The sequence below is a fragment of the Capsicum annuum genome, chromosome 3 (assembly GCF_002878395.1).
Source record: "Capsicum annuum cultivar UCD-10X-F1 chromosome 3, UCD10Xv1.1, whole genome shotgun sequence".
NCBI lineage: Eukaryota > Viridiplantae > Streptophyta > Magnoliopsida > Solanales > Solanaceae > Capsicum > Capsicum annuum.
The window spans coordinates 47,485,024-47,502,800 of NC_061113.1; positions in this window are offsets into that span (position 1 = coordinate 47,485,024).

The window sequence follows — 17,777 nt, forward strand, 5'->3', positions numbered from 1 at the left end:
ATTCATTAAATCATGCCTTTAGTTGAACTAACAATGAGAGAGGAGTAACATGCCTTAGAAACCAAGGAAGACGGAGAGATTGCCATAGAAACCGAGGAAGACGGAGAGATTCACCCTTGAAAGAACCTAATTGATCACCTTGAAAAAACCCAAGCTGTTTCTTGAACCAAGAGCTTGAGAGAGATTTAAGAGTGTTTAAAGAGTGTTTTGAATGAGAATAATAGGTTAAGGAAGCCTCCAAAGGTGTTTCATATTGTCGGGTCAAGAAAATTTAAGAGGGGAAATGCCCATACCCCTACTTAAACTATAAAAATTCCAGCAGATGGGTACGATTTGGACCCTACACTCATACGCACATCTTACGAGTAGTACCTTCCACTCGTACCTTGTTCAAAAAATTGGGCATCACACCCTATCCAACATGTGACTCCTTATCCTAATTCATACCCTAACCATACGACTAGTACCTTTCAAGTCGTACCCTAAGCAGAAATATCTAGGTTAGACACTGGACAACATACGGTTGGATCGTACCTCTCATATCATGTACACATGGCTCGTACAGGGTCTTCTCGTATCAAGAATAGAACTTGGCAAACATCACACTGAACAATATACAACTAGGGTCCCTAGACCCATACTCACACCATATGACTATTATGGTGGGTCGTATAATCAACAAAAGGCTCAAAACCCAAGAAATTTCCAAGGGCCAAAACCCAGGGTGCTTCAATTCTTCCCTAATTAGATCATTCATCCTCAAATGATGGAACAAGATAATACAACTAAGTTTAAGCCCCTAAACGTCTCTACTCTTACCTAAAGAAGGACATAAAACAAAGAGGTTAAGGACAACACATACCTTGAGCATGAACTTTTGAAACAAAAAATAGGAATGGATACTTAGACTTCATATCCTCTTTCGCTTCCCATGTAGCCTCTTCCAGCTTGTGGTTCCTCCATAGAACCTTTACCGAGGCCACGTCCTTGGTCCGCAACCAACGAACCTGATGATCCAAGATATCAATCAAGATCTATTCATAAGATAAGGAATCCAAAATACCAATATCCTTAATAGGCACAATTTGCGAAGGATCACCTGTACACTTCCTCAACATAGAAACATAGAACACCAAATGAATAGAGCTCAAACTAGAGAGCAACACCAAATCATATGCAACATTGCCAACCCTTCTCAAAACTAAGTACGAACCAACATATCGGGGACTAAGCTTCCCCTTCTTCCCAAACTGTATCACTCCCTTAATGGAAGACACCTTTAGGAATACCCTATCACCAACCTTAAACTCCAACGCCATACGCTTTACATCCGTATAGGACTTTTGGCAACTCTAAGAAGCCTTAAGCCTATCTTGAATTGCCTTCATTTTCTCCATATCTTGGTGAACCAAATCCAGCCCAAGCATATCCACCTCACTGACCACAAACCACCTAATAGGAGACCTACACCCCCTACCATACAATGCCTCAAAAGGAGCCACCCTAATGCTAGAGTGGTAGCTATTACTGTACGCAAACTCTGCAAGAGTTACGTGTTCTACCAAACTACCTCTATGGTCACGCAAGCACGAAGCGTATCTTCCAATGTTTGAATAGTCCTTTTTGCTTGTACATCTGTCTGCGGGTGAAAAACAGTACTAAGACTCACCTTAGTCCCCAAACCTTTTTGAAATGACTACCAAAAATGAGATGAAAACTATGTATAACGATCAGACATGATAGAAACAGGTACCCCATGCAACTTCACAATTAAATAGAGATACAACCTCGCGTAATCCTCAATCAAGAAGTTAGTCCTCACTAGAAAAAAGTGAGCCGAGTTTGTCATCTTATCCACAATGAACTAAATCGAATCAAATTGATTCTGAGACCTAGAAAGATTGGTAATGAAATACATGTTGATTACCTCTTATTTCTTTTCAGATAACTCAAATTCTTAATATAATCCTCCAGGCATCTGTGCTCAAGTTTCACTTACTGGCACACCATGCACTTGGCAACAAAATTACCCACATCCCGCTTCATATTATTCAACCAATACATCTTCTTAAGGTCATGATACATTTTTGTCAAACCAGAGTAAACAATATAGTGTGACTCATACGCCTCAGCTAAAATCCTGTATCGTAAACCATCCACATCAAGAACACATAATCTCCCTTGGTACCGCAAGGTACCAAAACCACTAATCTCGAATACCAACTCCTTTTTCCCACCTACATCACCCTTGATCCTCATCAGGATAGGATCTAACATTCATTTCTCCTTGATTTCAGCACCAAGAGACAACCGCACCACTTCTTCTACAAACACATCACTATTCTCAAAGTCCAAGAGGTGAACTCTAAGGTTAGCCAAATGGTGAATATCTTTAACCAACTTCTGTTTTTCCTTATCCACATAAGCCAGACTCTCTATGGATAACCTGCTAAGAGCATCAGTAACTGATAGCCTTCTGTATTTAAGTTTTAATAATGACAAACTAATCAGTTGATCTTTGCAAGATATTTGAAGATAGAAGGGTATCTCACCCGAAGATATGGAGGATCAAAAAAGCCTAACTTAACATGGAAGTAAGGAATAGTGCCAGCTTAAAAAATAAAAGAATATCCAATTATGAATAGGAGGATCACGATATTTAATAGTATGGAAAGTAAATCAAATATCTTGGAAATAGAAGAAGGATCACAATTCCAAAATCACAGTAAACCAAATCAATCAGGACATAAAGGAAAGAAAGCCACAACCGTTATATGGACATGTATAATTGTGGAAACTGCACCATGTATGGACATATCTGATATGGACATACATTATGGTGTAATCCCTCAATTAAGGAATCAATCTAAATCCTTGACTGAGAAGAAATATTTTGGGTTTCCTCACAAAGAGTAACAATAAGAAAAAGGTGAACACTATAAAAGAGGAGACAAAAGGATAAAGCACGCATGTGACTTTAAGAAGAAAAACTCAAAGTGTCTCAATCTTAGTCTCATAAGGCTTTATAATATTTATCATACAATTGTTATACAAATAATACGATCGAGTACACTTTATGATATAAACTAAAGCTGTGTCATAAGATCCAAAGGGTAAAATAAGTCTTCGGAACTTGTTTCTCATCATTGTACCCGAAGCCAATATTGAAAGATATGAGGAAATATTAAAACCAAAGGGGACTGGAAGTAGGCACCACATTGGTGTTTTGAACCAGGATAAATCTCGGTGTCTTTACTTTATGTTTAATTACTTATTTCCTTAAGTGTTTAAAATCTAATCTATCTTGTGAAGTGTACTGATCTGCAGGCGAGTCGACTGTGAAGAGTCAGTAGTCGACACATTAAAAATTCATAATTCACCCCATCTTAAATTTTAATTGGTATCAGAGCAGGTCTCACCAACACTGTTGCTTAACCTAAATGAGTAAAGATCAAATGGAAAATTATCAAATCCCTGGTGCTCTTCTCTAGGATGGCCACTCTTCCACAAGACTGCCATACTTTAATAGACAACATTACTCCTACTAGAAAAATAGGTTTAGAATCTTTGTCCAATCAAATAACTTCCAAGCATGGGTTGTCATCAAGAAGGGTTCAAATCAGATTCCAGGACTTAAAGAGATGTCATAGGACAAATACAAAGAATATAGCAGTTCTGACATAGAAGACCTTGAAAGCTTCGAGGTCACTGAAGAACAACAAGAGGTAATTAAAACTAATGCACATGCTATAAGTCTACTGACTTAGGTAATTAGTGGAGAATAATAGGAAAAAATATCAACTTGTGAGACTACAAAAGAAATATGGGACAAATTGGAGGTAACCTATGAAGGAACCACCAAAGTCAAAAAGTCAAAGATTATTGCCCTCGTCAATGAATATGAGTTGTTCAATATGAAAGAGAATGAAAACATTGAAATAATATTTTTCAAATTCAGTAAGATCGTGTGCGAACAAAAATCACTAGGAATGATCTACCCACAAAGCCTACAAGTCTAGAAGTTGGTCCAAAGTCTTTCAAAAATTTAGAAAACCAAGGCTGTCATTCTGGAAGATGAAGACCTTCACAATATGACATATGAGGAACTACGAGGTAATATCATCACATATGAATGAACTTATCTCAATAGGCACCGCAAGGAGGAAATAAAGAAACCAGTGGCCTTCAACGTTATACCAACTAAAGAAGAGGACAATTTGGAAAATATTAATAACGAAGGAATAACCCTCATCAATCGTGGAGTAAGAAATATCATAAGACAGATACAACAAAGATCCCAAGGGTCCAAAAATAATAACTTTATTAGAAATGATGAACGCTGCTATAACTGTAGAAAGCATGGCCACTTCAAACAAAACTGTCAAGTATTAAAGAGAAGAACATCCATGAAGAAGCAAAATTTTAGAGCCTGGAGTGATAAAGATGAAATTAAAGAAGAAATAGAGGCCGCCAATATATGTTTCATGGAACTAGTGCATCTACTGAGGTAAGACTACATGATTGTCACAACTGTAATACTTTTTAATCTAGCTTAGATATAATAACTGACAAGCTTCAAAAAGTTAAAGATGAATATAACAAACTCGCTCAAGAGAAGAAAAATTATGAATCTTGATTTAAATGAAAAGTCAAAGAGGAACAAAGAAGTTATCAGATAGAAATTGAAGCATGTCAAATCAAAATTAACTTGCTTCACGAAGAGCTTGATGACGTAAAATTTTAGTTAAACAGTTTTAGGAAATCTCCAAATCATTGTTTTATAAGATCCAATTCTTTTAAAAGCAACTCAAGTTCCTCATTAAGATTGTTTAAATCAGCCAGGGCCTCTTTCTTCTCTCGAAAACCTTTCTATTTTATCTGTGGAAAGAAAGGCACAAATCCTACAGCTATAGGCATAGGCCAGGTAGCATGTGGGTTTGTATGCCTAAGAGAACCTCCTCTAACCCTCAAGGACCCAAGACCACTTGGGTACCTAAAAAAATTAATCTTCTTATTTTGTAGGAACATGTCTGCAAAATCTATAAAAAAAAAAAAAATGAGGGACTGATAGTGGATGTTCCAGATGCATAGACGGAAAGAAAAGAATCTTTTTTTTTAAATAATGTAGATAGAAAATTAGTTAGAATCAGTGCAATTCTAGAGACAGTGCCATAAAATTGGTTCAATAAAGCTCAGCCTCTCATGTGAATCTGGTGAAGTATATCTAATAATCTGTCTCAAGTGCAATGCACTCATCATCAGTTAGATATGTGACGCCTGGTTTGGAATCTCCTCCAATCTAAAAGTTAGTCCTTCAAACATGTCAAAAATATCATATCTCTCATCTGCGAACATCTAGAATGGTGTAGTGGAGTAAAAGAACTAGTTATTTAGGGAAATTACCAAGATCTCTGGATAAGTATGTAATCTCCCATATCACTATTGGGCAGAAGCAATGCCTTGTCCACATTAATGGTAAAATATATCTTGGAAAAAGTTTGATCCATAAAGTAACAAAGTAATGTCGAATAACGGGAGAGTGATCAAAATACAGAGGAAATGCTCATACCACCTCAAAACTATGACAAAAAAAAGTTGACTATACCCCCTCTAGAGTCGACTTCTACAATGAAATGGTAAAACTACATGTTTCAAAAAATTATAAAAAGTGGCCATCTTTCACTCTCAAAAATTCAAACGACTAGGTAAATTGTGAGAAGGCATTGAATATAATGAAACCTTTACCCTCGTGGTAAGGTTATAATAAATTCTAGCTATAATTGCTTTCAAATGTTTTGAGTCATTTTAAATGAATACCAAAAGAAACTACGGTCTCAAATTCACTCCAAAGGCTTGGCATGAGAGATTGAGTACTTTCCCACAAAATAATGATTTTCAAGAAAATAACTTCGATATAACTCTGGTCTGACAAAAGTTTATTTCAAACTTCCTTACTGTACAATTTTACATTGATGATACTATTATTGATAATTCTAACCTTTCTTTGTGTGATAATTCTTTTTTGTTAGCCTGGTGAAAGTTTTTGGCCTTATGGGAAATATCCTAAGAGTGTGAAACAACTTGAAGCAAACTTTAGTTGACTCGTCAACAACTGGAGAAGTATACATAGCCATTGGGAGTTGTTGTACTTAAATTCTACGAATCATGTATCAGCTACTTGATTTTAATTTGTCTCTTGAATCTGTTCCCATAATGTGTGACAATTCTAGTGCCATTAATCTATCTAAATGTACTGTGCATCATTCTAGAGAAAAGCATATTGACATCAAGCAGCATTTTATTCATGATCATGAAGAAAGTGGTGATTTTCATTAAAATTTGTTGACTCCAAAAATCAGCTGGCAGATATTTTTACAAAACCACTACTGGAAGAAAGTTCTTTTGGCATAATCAGCATTAATGATTTATAAGTCATACTTTTGGACACAAATCTTTTACTTAATCCTATTTTACCAAAAAGAAAATTTAAAAGGAAGTCATCATTAACTTCACTGTTTCCCACGCCTCCTCTGCCGCCTTTTTCCCTTCCCTATGCATTGTCCCTTCACCTCTATCAGTACCTTTTCACTTCACACCCCTTCACCTTCTCTCCATTATCTCTTCTGAAGAGTCACCTCATACCTTCTTGCTTTTGGTCCTCTTACAGGTTCTTCTCCTTCCTCTCTCATCCATTAAATCTTATCTCATCTCTCACTCATGATAAAGACTCGTTCCATGGCTAACATGTATAGAATCTTTTTCAATGATACCATTTAATTTTTTGAGTCCTCCAACGAATCCTTGTCTCAATCCACTCTCCTCAAGAGATGGTGACCCTCTTCCATCCCTGTCTCCTTTGTCAAAAAACCTTTCCCAAATCCTTCTAACTCCCTCCCTCCAGAAGAGATGCACCAATTCTGGACAAACTCTCACAAAGAAAAATTCCACTCCTTTAAAAATCTCTACATCGTTCCTAGTCACATCATCAATCTTTGTCAATTGAAAGATACCTCTTGTAATATCAGTCACTTTTTTAAGTTTCATGATTTGTCCTTGTTTTTTGCCTCTATGAACTTCTAGTTTATGAAGACCTTGTCTGCATATTTTATGCTAATTTATGACTTTCCCCAAATAGTGGTGAATTCGAGACTCTTGTGCTGGGCACAAGAATTGTCTTGAACAACTTTCTGTTTGCAAATGTCTTTGATACTAAGATTTCTGGTATGGTCCTTTTTTTAAACGGTAACTGGCCTGAGGAATTAGAAGTTGGCTTTAAGAAAGCCAAGAAATTATTGTGTGATGCTGACTCCGTGTAAACCAACTTTGGTCCCCTGTCATTATGTTTCAAATTTTGCATCATGGCTCATATTATTAATACCACTCTGATTCCGTGAAAAGAATCTCTAAGAAACATCACTTATCATGATGTCTTCATGTTGTACTGTCTGTTCAAAAAGATCAAAATCAATTAGGCAACCTCGATACATGAGTATATGTTTAAGAGTGCAAGAGAAATTCATGCATGTACCAGTTTTCCATACGGGTTGTTCATTACCCGGATACTTTTGTTCTACTCCATCGATATCTCTACTTATCCCCCTCTAGAAGTTATTATAACTTATGATTCAAAAATATTTGGCAGCATGGGGTATGTCCTGGTGGAAGATGAATGGTGCAAGAAAGAGTCTTCCCATGCTAAGGCTGAACCTCCAAAGGTAAGTAAATTTGTTCCTAACCCCTCTACATCTTTGTTAAAGGACCTCAAAGAACTCAAGAAGTGATTCAAATCCATTGAAGAAGGTGTCATGCAACTCCCAGAGTCGACTACCACACTTTTGGACCTTGGGAAAAGTACAAGCTCTGACATAAGTGTGGTCCAGCTAGCATTCGATGGGCTTAAACAAGAAGGATTCGAGTTGTTATCTTGATTTCTCCCTTGCATGAACTTATTCAAATCCCAAGTCTCTTCCTCGGATGATGATCTGGATGTCTCTGTTCAAACCTTGTACTCCTTCTTAGTCAAAAATGTTGAAAAATCCTATGACAAGTTTTGTCATAATATGCATAACACCCTACTTCCTGGAGAAATGGTGAATTGTGAATTTTTATTCAAAAAGAGGTCCTGCCTGCCCTTGTGTTTATGGTTTGTAAGATAATGTTTACCACACTATCTACCATAATTTGTTTTGGTCTACCTCGCCAATAGATTATGATTGTCCGTGTTTGTCTATTGTTTTTCATTGTTGTTCTATCTATGAGTTTTGTTTTTTGATGCTATTCTTTTTTATTATGCCAAAAGAGGGAGAAAGACATCAATATCAAGAAATTAGGAAGCACCCATCAGTCAGGTTGAGCAAGTTGACTTTCGATACACAAAAGCAGACTGATACCCAAGAAACTTAGGACTGCAGAAATGCTTATAAGTCAGGGGGAGCAAGTCGACTTTCGATACACAAAGGATGACTAATACCCAAGAAACTTGGGACAACAGAGATGCTTACAAGTCAGGGGGAGCAAGCCGACTACTGTGACAGATGGGGAAGTTAACGGAGGTTTATTCTTGTTTATTATTATCAAAAAGGGGAAGATTGTTAGCCTCCTGTATTCAAGTTTTAATAATGACAAAATAATGAGTGGACCTTTGCAGGATATAAGAAGATAGAAGGGTATCTCACCTGAAGATATAGAGGATTAAAAAATACTAACTCAACATTGAATCAAGTAAGAGAGCCAGCTACAAAAATAGAAGAACATCCAATCATTAAAAGGAGGATCATGGGATTCAAATAGTATGGCAAGAAAATCATCAAATATCTTGGAAATAGAAGAAGGATCACAATCCCAGAATCACGACAGACCAAATCAATCAGGACATAAAGGAAGGAAGGAAGGCCACAACCGTTACATGGACATATCTGATATGGACATGTATGATTGTAGAAATTGCACCACGTATGGACATATTTGATATGGACATACATTATGGTGCCATCCCTTGATCAAGGAATCAATCCAAATCCTTGATTGAGAAGAAATCTCTTAGGGTTCCTCACAAAGGGTAATGGTAAGAAAAAGGTGGACACTATAAAAAAGACAAAAGGCTGAAGTACACACGCAACTTCAAGAAAAAAACTCAAAGTGTCTTAATCTTAGTTTTCTAAGGCTTTGTAATCTTTAGCTTACAATTGTTATACTAAGAATAGGATTGGGTCTACTTTGTGATATAAACTAAAGTGTGTCACAAGATCCAAAGAGCAAAATAAGTCTTTAAAAATTGTTTCTTATCATTATACCCGAAGCCAATATTAAAAAATCTAAGGAAACACTGAAACCCAAGGGGACTAGAAGTAGGCACCACATTGGTATTTCGAACCCGAATAAAACTCGATGTCTTTACTTTATGTTTAATTACATATTTGATTAAGTGTTTAGAATCTAATCTGTCTAGTAAAGTGTACTGATCTGCACGCTAGTTGACTGTGAAGAGTTAGTAGTCGACTCACTAAAAATTTTCAATTCACCCCCTCTTGAATTTCAACAACAACATTAGCTTTACTTGGATGGTAGTGAAGACTCATGTCATAATCCTTGAGAAGATCAATCCATTCCATTTGCCTGAGATTCAACTCTTTATGAGTAAACACATACCACAGGCTCTTATGATCAGAAATGATATCCACACACACTCCAGACAAATAGTGACACTAGATTTTTAATACAAACACCACACCCAAAAACTCCAAGTCATGAGTAGAATAATTCTTCTCATGCACCTTCAACTGTCTAGAGACATAAGAAATCACCTTTCCATGTTGCATCAGAACACAACAAGTCCTATACGGGATGTATCACAATAGACCACAAACCTATTAGTGCCTTCAAGAAGATTCAAGACTAGAGCCAAAGTTAGCTTATGCTTCGGCTTCTCGAATCTACCCTCACAAGTATTAGACCACAAGAACTTTACCTTCTTCTGAGTCAACTTAGTCAATGGGGCAGCTATAGTCGAAAAAACTCTCCACAAACCTTCTGTAGTAGCCAGCTAAACTCAATAAGCTCTGAATTTCAGTTGGCGTCTTGGGTCTAGGCCACTTCTTCACTACTGTAACTTTTTGCGGATCCACCATGATCCCTTCACTAGAAATGACATGGCCCAGAAAAGTGATAGGGTTCAACCAGAATTCATATTTAGTAAAATTTGGAACACAACTGTTGCTCCCTCAAGGTCTACAATACAATGAGGAGGTGAATCACATGATCTACCTAACTCTTAGAGTACACCATATCGTCTATGAAAACAATGATGAACAAACCCAGAAACTGATAGAAAACCCTATTCATCAAATCCATGAATGTCGTCGGGGCATTAGTCAACCAAAAGACATAACTAGAAACTCAAAATATCCATACCAAGTATGGAAAGCAGTCTTAGGGATATCCACCTCCCTAATCTTTAACTGGTGATACCTGGACTGAAGATAAATCTTGGGGAAAATATAGAACCCTGCAGCTGGTTAAACAAATCATCTATCCTCAGAAGAGGGTACTTATTCTTTACTGTCAGCTTATTCAACTGTCGTTAATCAATACATAACCGAAGAGAACTATCCTTTTATGCACGAATATAATTAGCTCACCCCACCGGGATACACTAGGATGGATGAAACCCTTATCTAAAAGATCATTGAGTTGCTTCTTAAGCTCCTTCAACTCGGCCGAAGCCATTCTATATAGGGGAATAGATATAAGATGAGTGTCCAGAACAAGGTTAATCCTAAACTCAATCTCCCTATCAGGAGGAACACCAGGAAGGTCATCAGGAAAGACAACAAGAAATTCATTCACCACTGGGACAGAATGTAAAGAAGGACCCTCCGAGTTAGAATTTTTAACTCAGACCAGATGATAGAGACACCCCTTGGAGATCAATCTCTGAGCTCTAAGATACGATATAAACTTTCCCGTAGGACCTAGGGAACCACCCTTCCACTCAATAACCCGTTCATTAGGGAATTTAATGATGACCTTGAGGGTTTGACAATCTAAAGAAGCATAGCAAGAGTGCAACTAGTCCATCCCTAATATTATATTGATATCAACCATATCTAATTCAAATAGATCCACTAAAGTTTTTTTACTAACCGCAAATACCACACACCCCCTATAGACTCTTCTAGCAACCATACAGTCACCTACAAAGGTAGAAACATAAAAAAGGTCAGAAACACACTCGGGATCAAAACCAAAATGCACAGCTATAAATGGAGTCACATAAGAGAGAGTGGACCCCTAGATCAAGTAAACAATACACTTCATTGGAAAAGAGTTTCAACATACCAGTCACGACACCAGGTGATGCCTCAAACTCTTGTTGGGTAGTGAGAGCATAGAGATGGTTTCGACCAGTGTCAAAATAAGATGATGCACCCTTTGGTACCAGAGCTGAAGAAAAGGCAACATAAACCTTATTTTCCCCAGAGGTAACCTTACCAATAGGACATTTTCTAAGCATATGCTGTGGCTAACCACAGTTAAAACACATATCTCTTTCTTTATCCTATAAACCCCAATTCAATCTACCACAAAACTTGTAGAAAGGATATGATAGAGTTGACTGGGCCCCATTATCCTAAGATTTGGCACCCTGTACCCTAAAATTATTGCCACCATAGAAACTGCTATCACCCGACGGCTTTAGGTAGGGAGCACTAGCCGTCGAGTAAAACCCAAAATTGCTCCACTTTATTTTATGCTACTTACCACCATCCTTGATACTCTGATGGTGGCCACCACCCTTCTCAGAAAACCTAAACTTATTTCATTGCCTCTCTCTTAACTCAGCTTGCTTCTTCTTTTCTTTCTCCACTTGTTGCATGTACTCAACTAACCTAAGGATATCCATGTCCTTAATCAACAAGGAAGCCTTGCTCTCCAATATCAAGTCTCGGATAACCCAAAAGTGAACTTCTTCATTCTATCCCTTATTCTAGAAACCATCTCCAGAGCATAGTGATATAACTGGTGAAACTTCAAGGTGTACTCCTTGCTGACATTTTTCTTTGCCTCGAATTAATAAGCTCTTCTGTCTTTGCTTCCCTCAACTCTTGAGGAAAGAAGTGATCTAGGAAAGTATTAGAGAAATCCTCCTATAGAGCTGACTTCACATCGTCACTCCTTGACTGATCCCATTCCTCGTACCATTGGTATGCCATATCCTTCAGCTAGTAGGCAGAAAACTCCACGCCCTCCACATTAGTGGCATGCATAACACAAAAGATCTTTTTCATCTCATTTAGAAAACCTTGAGGATCATCTTTTATCTTAACACTAGTAAAGGTCGAAGGGTTCGATCTCATGAACTGGCCAACCCTCATAGCCTAAGAAGATAAAGTAACATATGTACCATGCTCAGCCTGAGAAGCTACTAATTGTGCTAACATATAAATAGATTAATAAAACTCAGCATTCATCACATCAGCTTGATGAGCTAGAGAAGGACTGGAGGGAATCAGTGGAACTCCAAAAGGGAATTAGGGACCAAAACCCTAGACTGGGTCTGGACTTCATAAGTATAATGGCTCTCATTAACATTGTTCACAGGTAGGATAGAGGAGTTTTTGTGAGCTTCAGATCGTCGAGGAGGCATGATCTAAAAAATGAACAAACAAGAATTATAGGAGAATTCAGGACATTAAACTCTGTAGATCGAAAATAGAAAACAAGAAAGAAAAACATTCCTAAATGCCTCGTAGCCTCTCTTTTATGAGTGTGGCATGCTACACACCCTTAAAAGAGACTTTACTCGACACAGTTTTGTGGAATCCTAAGTGATCATGAACCTAGGGCTCTGATATCAATCTAACATAACTCGAACCAGGGCCTAGTTGTGTTAGGCATATCGAGTTCGACCTAGACTAGAGACCTCCCCGAAGACCCAACCATAACTACCCTACAACCTGTGTTGGATAAACTTTAAAAATATAACAAGATATAACCAAATCAAGTGAAAGATATTTAAAGAAGTTCATAACTATAACCAACCAAATATCTAACCGGTGTCAACCCCAATACCAATACCAATGCCAAGGTTGATACCAATACCGACACCGTCCATGACTAAAGTAGTCACACAAAGCCTTCAACTGAAATCTAAGAACATCCGATCGGGACATGCCCCCGACCATAGACAAAACCAAAGTCCAGAAAATAACCAAAAGTATGAAAAGAAGTCCATAGCATGAAATGGAGTCTTCTGGAGTATGAAAGCTCACCACTTTAGTCTGACATGAATATTGTTCCTGAATCCAAGTCAGTGAGCAGGCGAAATAGTATGGTTGGTTCTTGCATCACGTAGGGATACAATATTCAAAGATGATTAGTGGGTGCATGCTAGCATGTACTCAGGATAAGGATAAAATAATGTCTATAATTCAACACAAAAGTAAATAACCATATGTAGTCGCGTACATATATTTTTATACCATGCCAGAAAGGGGACCGGGTTTAGCATGCATTTAAAACTTTAACATGGGTTTGTATAGCTTTACCATCATAATCCACCCGCGGGGTATATGGGTTCATTGTTACCCCCTGAACGAGCCCCATTATGTGTAGCCGCATGAATCTAAAATATCATAGGGGTTGGAGATTCCCGTGTACCCTTCGTCCTCCGTGATACATATATACAATTATAAACTTAGGGGATTCTCGTGTACCCCACAAGATATGGTCACCATGACCAAACCTCATGTCGGTAAATATGAGTGTCAAATGTTTATCCATCGAACTTACACCTTCACAGTTAGCTATCAAAAACCAACGTTATCATCCAATTAAAACCTTTAGCACGTAACTAAACCACCAATTCCAAAAGTTATTTACCAAGGCATTATGAAGTGGTATTGTCATACCAACTATAACTTGCAAGCAATATCATTGGCCAACACTTAGCGGATTCCCATGTACCCCACATGATTTCTAATTTAACCAAAACCATGGCCATCAAGGCCTCTCCGAACCATTTAAAATCAACTAAACCAATTTAGGTTCCATTACCATACTATACCATGCAAAATTTTCAATAATAGTCAAACTAGGAGACAAAATCATTATTTTAGGCATTTTAACAAACATGTTGAGTGCATATAGTTTCCAAAACCAAAAACCATGTATCAATTGATCATCCCCATACAATTACATGTTTAAAAGCATAAATATAACATGAAAACCATAAGTAAAATATGGGAAAGCATTATCAAACCATAAACAACCAAAACCCCCCAACATATATTTGAAAACCCAAATAATGCCTCAGTAATACCATGAAAACCATTCATTAAAACATGCATTTAGTTGAACTAAAAAAGAGGGAGGAGTAACATGCCTTAGACACCAAGTAAGATGGAGAGATTCACCCTTGAAAGCCCCTAATCGATCACCTTAAAGAAACCCTAGCCTTTTCTTGAACCAAGATCTTGAAAGAGATTTGAGAGTGTTTAAAGAGTGTTTTGAATGAGAATAATAGGTTAAAAAAACTTCCAATGATGTTTTGTGTCATGGGGTTAATAGAAGTTAAGAGGGTAAATGCCCAGAATACCTCTAACTTAAATTGTAAAAATTCCCACATGAGGGTACGATTTGGACCCCTCACTCGTACCCATATTATATGAGTGTACCTTCTACTCGTACCTTAATCAGAAAGTTGGGCATCACATTATATCCAACATATTACTCCTTAGCCTAATTTGTACTGTAACCATACAACTAGTACCATTCGATTTATACCCTAAGTAGAAACATCTAGTTTAGACACTGGACAATATACGGTTGAACCCTACCTCTCATATCATGTACACACGACTCGTATGGAGTTTTCTTATATCAAGGACAAAACTTGGCCAATATCATACTGACCAATATATGACTAAGGTCCCCATAACCATACCTATACCATACAACTAGTATGGTGAGTTATATAATCAATAGAAGGCTCAAAACCCAGGAAATTTCCAAGGGCCGAAACCTAGGGTGTTCCACTATAGAGTCAGGAAATATACAACCTCCACCTAGAAGAACTCCAAGAGTAACTAGGGAACCTATTTGGTTGAAAGACTATTCCATAGTAGAAAGAAAGGCACCAGATATCCTATTTCTTATTATCTATCTTATGCTAATACTTCAACTACATACCAATGTTATGTTAACACCTTTTTTGCTCTAGTAGAACTAGAAAGTTTTAGTGAAGCAGCTGGATATGAAAAATAGATTCAAGCCATGGATTTGGAAGTATAAGCTCTTGAGGACAATAATACATGAGAAGTGGCGGACTTACCACCAAGAAAAAATATCATAGGTTCAAAATGGGTATATAAAATTAAGTATAAGGCGAATGGAGATGTTGAAAGATTCAAAGCCAGACTAGTGGCCAAAGTCTATAATCAGCGGGAGGGGTTAGACTATCATAATACTTTTTCACCAGTTGCCAAAATGGTAACTTTCAGGGATGTTATTGCTCTAACAGTGTCAAATGGGTGGTGCTTGTACAAGATGGATGTGTATAATGCTTTCTTGCAAGGAGACTTAGATGAGGAGGTATACATGTAACTACCTGAAAGTTTTCATAATAAAGGATAGCACAAGGTATGCAGACTACTGAAGTCATTACATAGGCTTAAACAAGCCTCGAGACAATGGAATATCAAACTCACTTCATCCCTATTGGAAGCTTCTTTTAGTCAAAGTACATATGAGTACTCTTTATTTACCTTAAAGAAAACAATAGAAATGATGATCATTGTAGTCTATATGGATCATTTACTTATAACTGGTGACAATGAGCTCATGATCATAGAAGCTAAGGAAGTACTAAACCAACAGTTTAAGGTCAAAGACTTAGGTGAGCTTAAATACTTCCTAGGAATTGAAATACTGAGATTAAAGCAGGGGATTATTTTGATTAGAGAAAGTATTAACTTGAGTTGATTTCAAAAATTGGTCTTGCGGGTGCAAAACATGCACCTAAACCATTGGAGTCCAATATTAAATTGATTTTTATAGAGGTTTAAGAAGTTGTTGGACTAACCAATGATGTGGTTCTGAAGGATCTATCTTTTTAAAGAAATTTGTTGGAAAACTCATGTATGCCACAATCACAAGAGCAGATATTTGTTATGTAGTTCAGACTTTAAGTCAGTTTATGCAGCAGTCTAAAAGATCTCACTTGGAGGCTGTATACAGAGTTGTCGGATACCTGAAAGGTTCAGTAGGAAAAGAAATTTGGATGAAATCTCAGGGTACTACAGATCTAACCTACTGGTGTGATTCTAATTGGCCAACATGCCCTAAAACTAAAAGATTTATCACTAGTTATGTGATATAATTTGGTGGATCATTAGCATCATGGAAATATAAGAAATAACATACAGTCTCTAGAAGTTCAGCCATGGCAGGGTTGACTTGGTTGGAAGGTTTATTCTCAAGCCTAGGTTTTTCAATTCACAAGCCTATCACGGTATTGAGTGATAGCAAATCAGCTATTCAACTGGTAGCTAATCTTATATTCCATGAAAGAACCAAACACATAGAAATTAACTATTATTTATTAGGGACCAGATCAAGGCTGGGTTAGTCAAGATAGTCCATGTTTCTACACAAAATTAGGTGGCAGATATATCGACCAAGAGCTTAAGTCATAAGCAGCATTCTTATCTTCTTTCAAGCTTGATGTGCTTAATATTCAGCACCCTTCAGCCTGAGGAGTGTTGAGATTATTAAAATATATTAGATCAAGTGAAAGTAGTAGTTAATAGTAGGTTGCAATTTATTGTTTCATTGTCTAAGTTACTATTGCATCGCCTACTTTTACAGTTAGTTTAGTTACTTAGTTATATCAACTTGCCAGCTAAAAGAGTGCAAATTAAGAAGCTTTCAGATGATTCTAGACACCTTGTACAACTCTATATATAGATCCTAAGTCACTTAGAAAAGATAGATTGTAACAGTTTTCTTCTTATTTCATATCAATAAAACTTTTCTAGTCTCCTTCTCCTTCCTTATATGAGTTATTCCAGTTATGAGATAATGTGAATGTGTATATTGTAGTGTGAATTTTATCAGATATAAAAGATTATTTATCCAGTAACATATAAGTGTATACAGTGATGATATAAAACATTATTTATCAAATAACATAAGCAAAAAGTTAATTTAAAAATTTTAATAACTCAGTTGATTGACTATCGAAATACCCATCTTAATGATGAGAATTTCATTCCCCACCTTGCCCCTTTCAATTTCCTCTTCCCGTACCCTAATTTTTTCTTTGTTTTGAAAAAAAAGTTAATCATTAGCATATCTTCAGTTAGGATACACATAACTATGTATAACATAAAATGATAAAAATAAAAAATGTAAATAAATAGGACATGTTTTAAAACTATATAAAACTATATACTCCTACTATCAATAAGATAGTATGACAAAAATACCTATCAAATGTTCTTCTGTCGATGCACTCAATAGAAGTCCTTTGACATTTTCCTCTTTTCGAGTCAAATTTTCAGGTCAACCAGAATAGTACGGTGAGAGTCAGATGCCATTTTCTTTTTGTTTCCCATCAGGATTGGTCCAAACGTAAATAATTTTTTAATAAATATAAAGATAAATTTAAAAAATGCAACTATTGATGTTACATAACAAAATATAGCTCTATGTTACATTATTAAATATGATCCAATTGTATAAAAAAAGAAAAGTTATTTTACATTCTTAGTCAAATT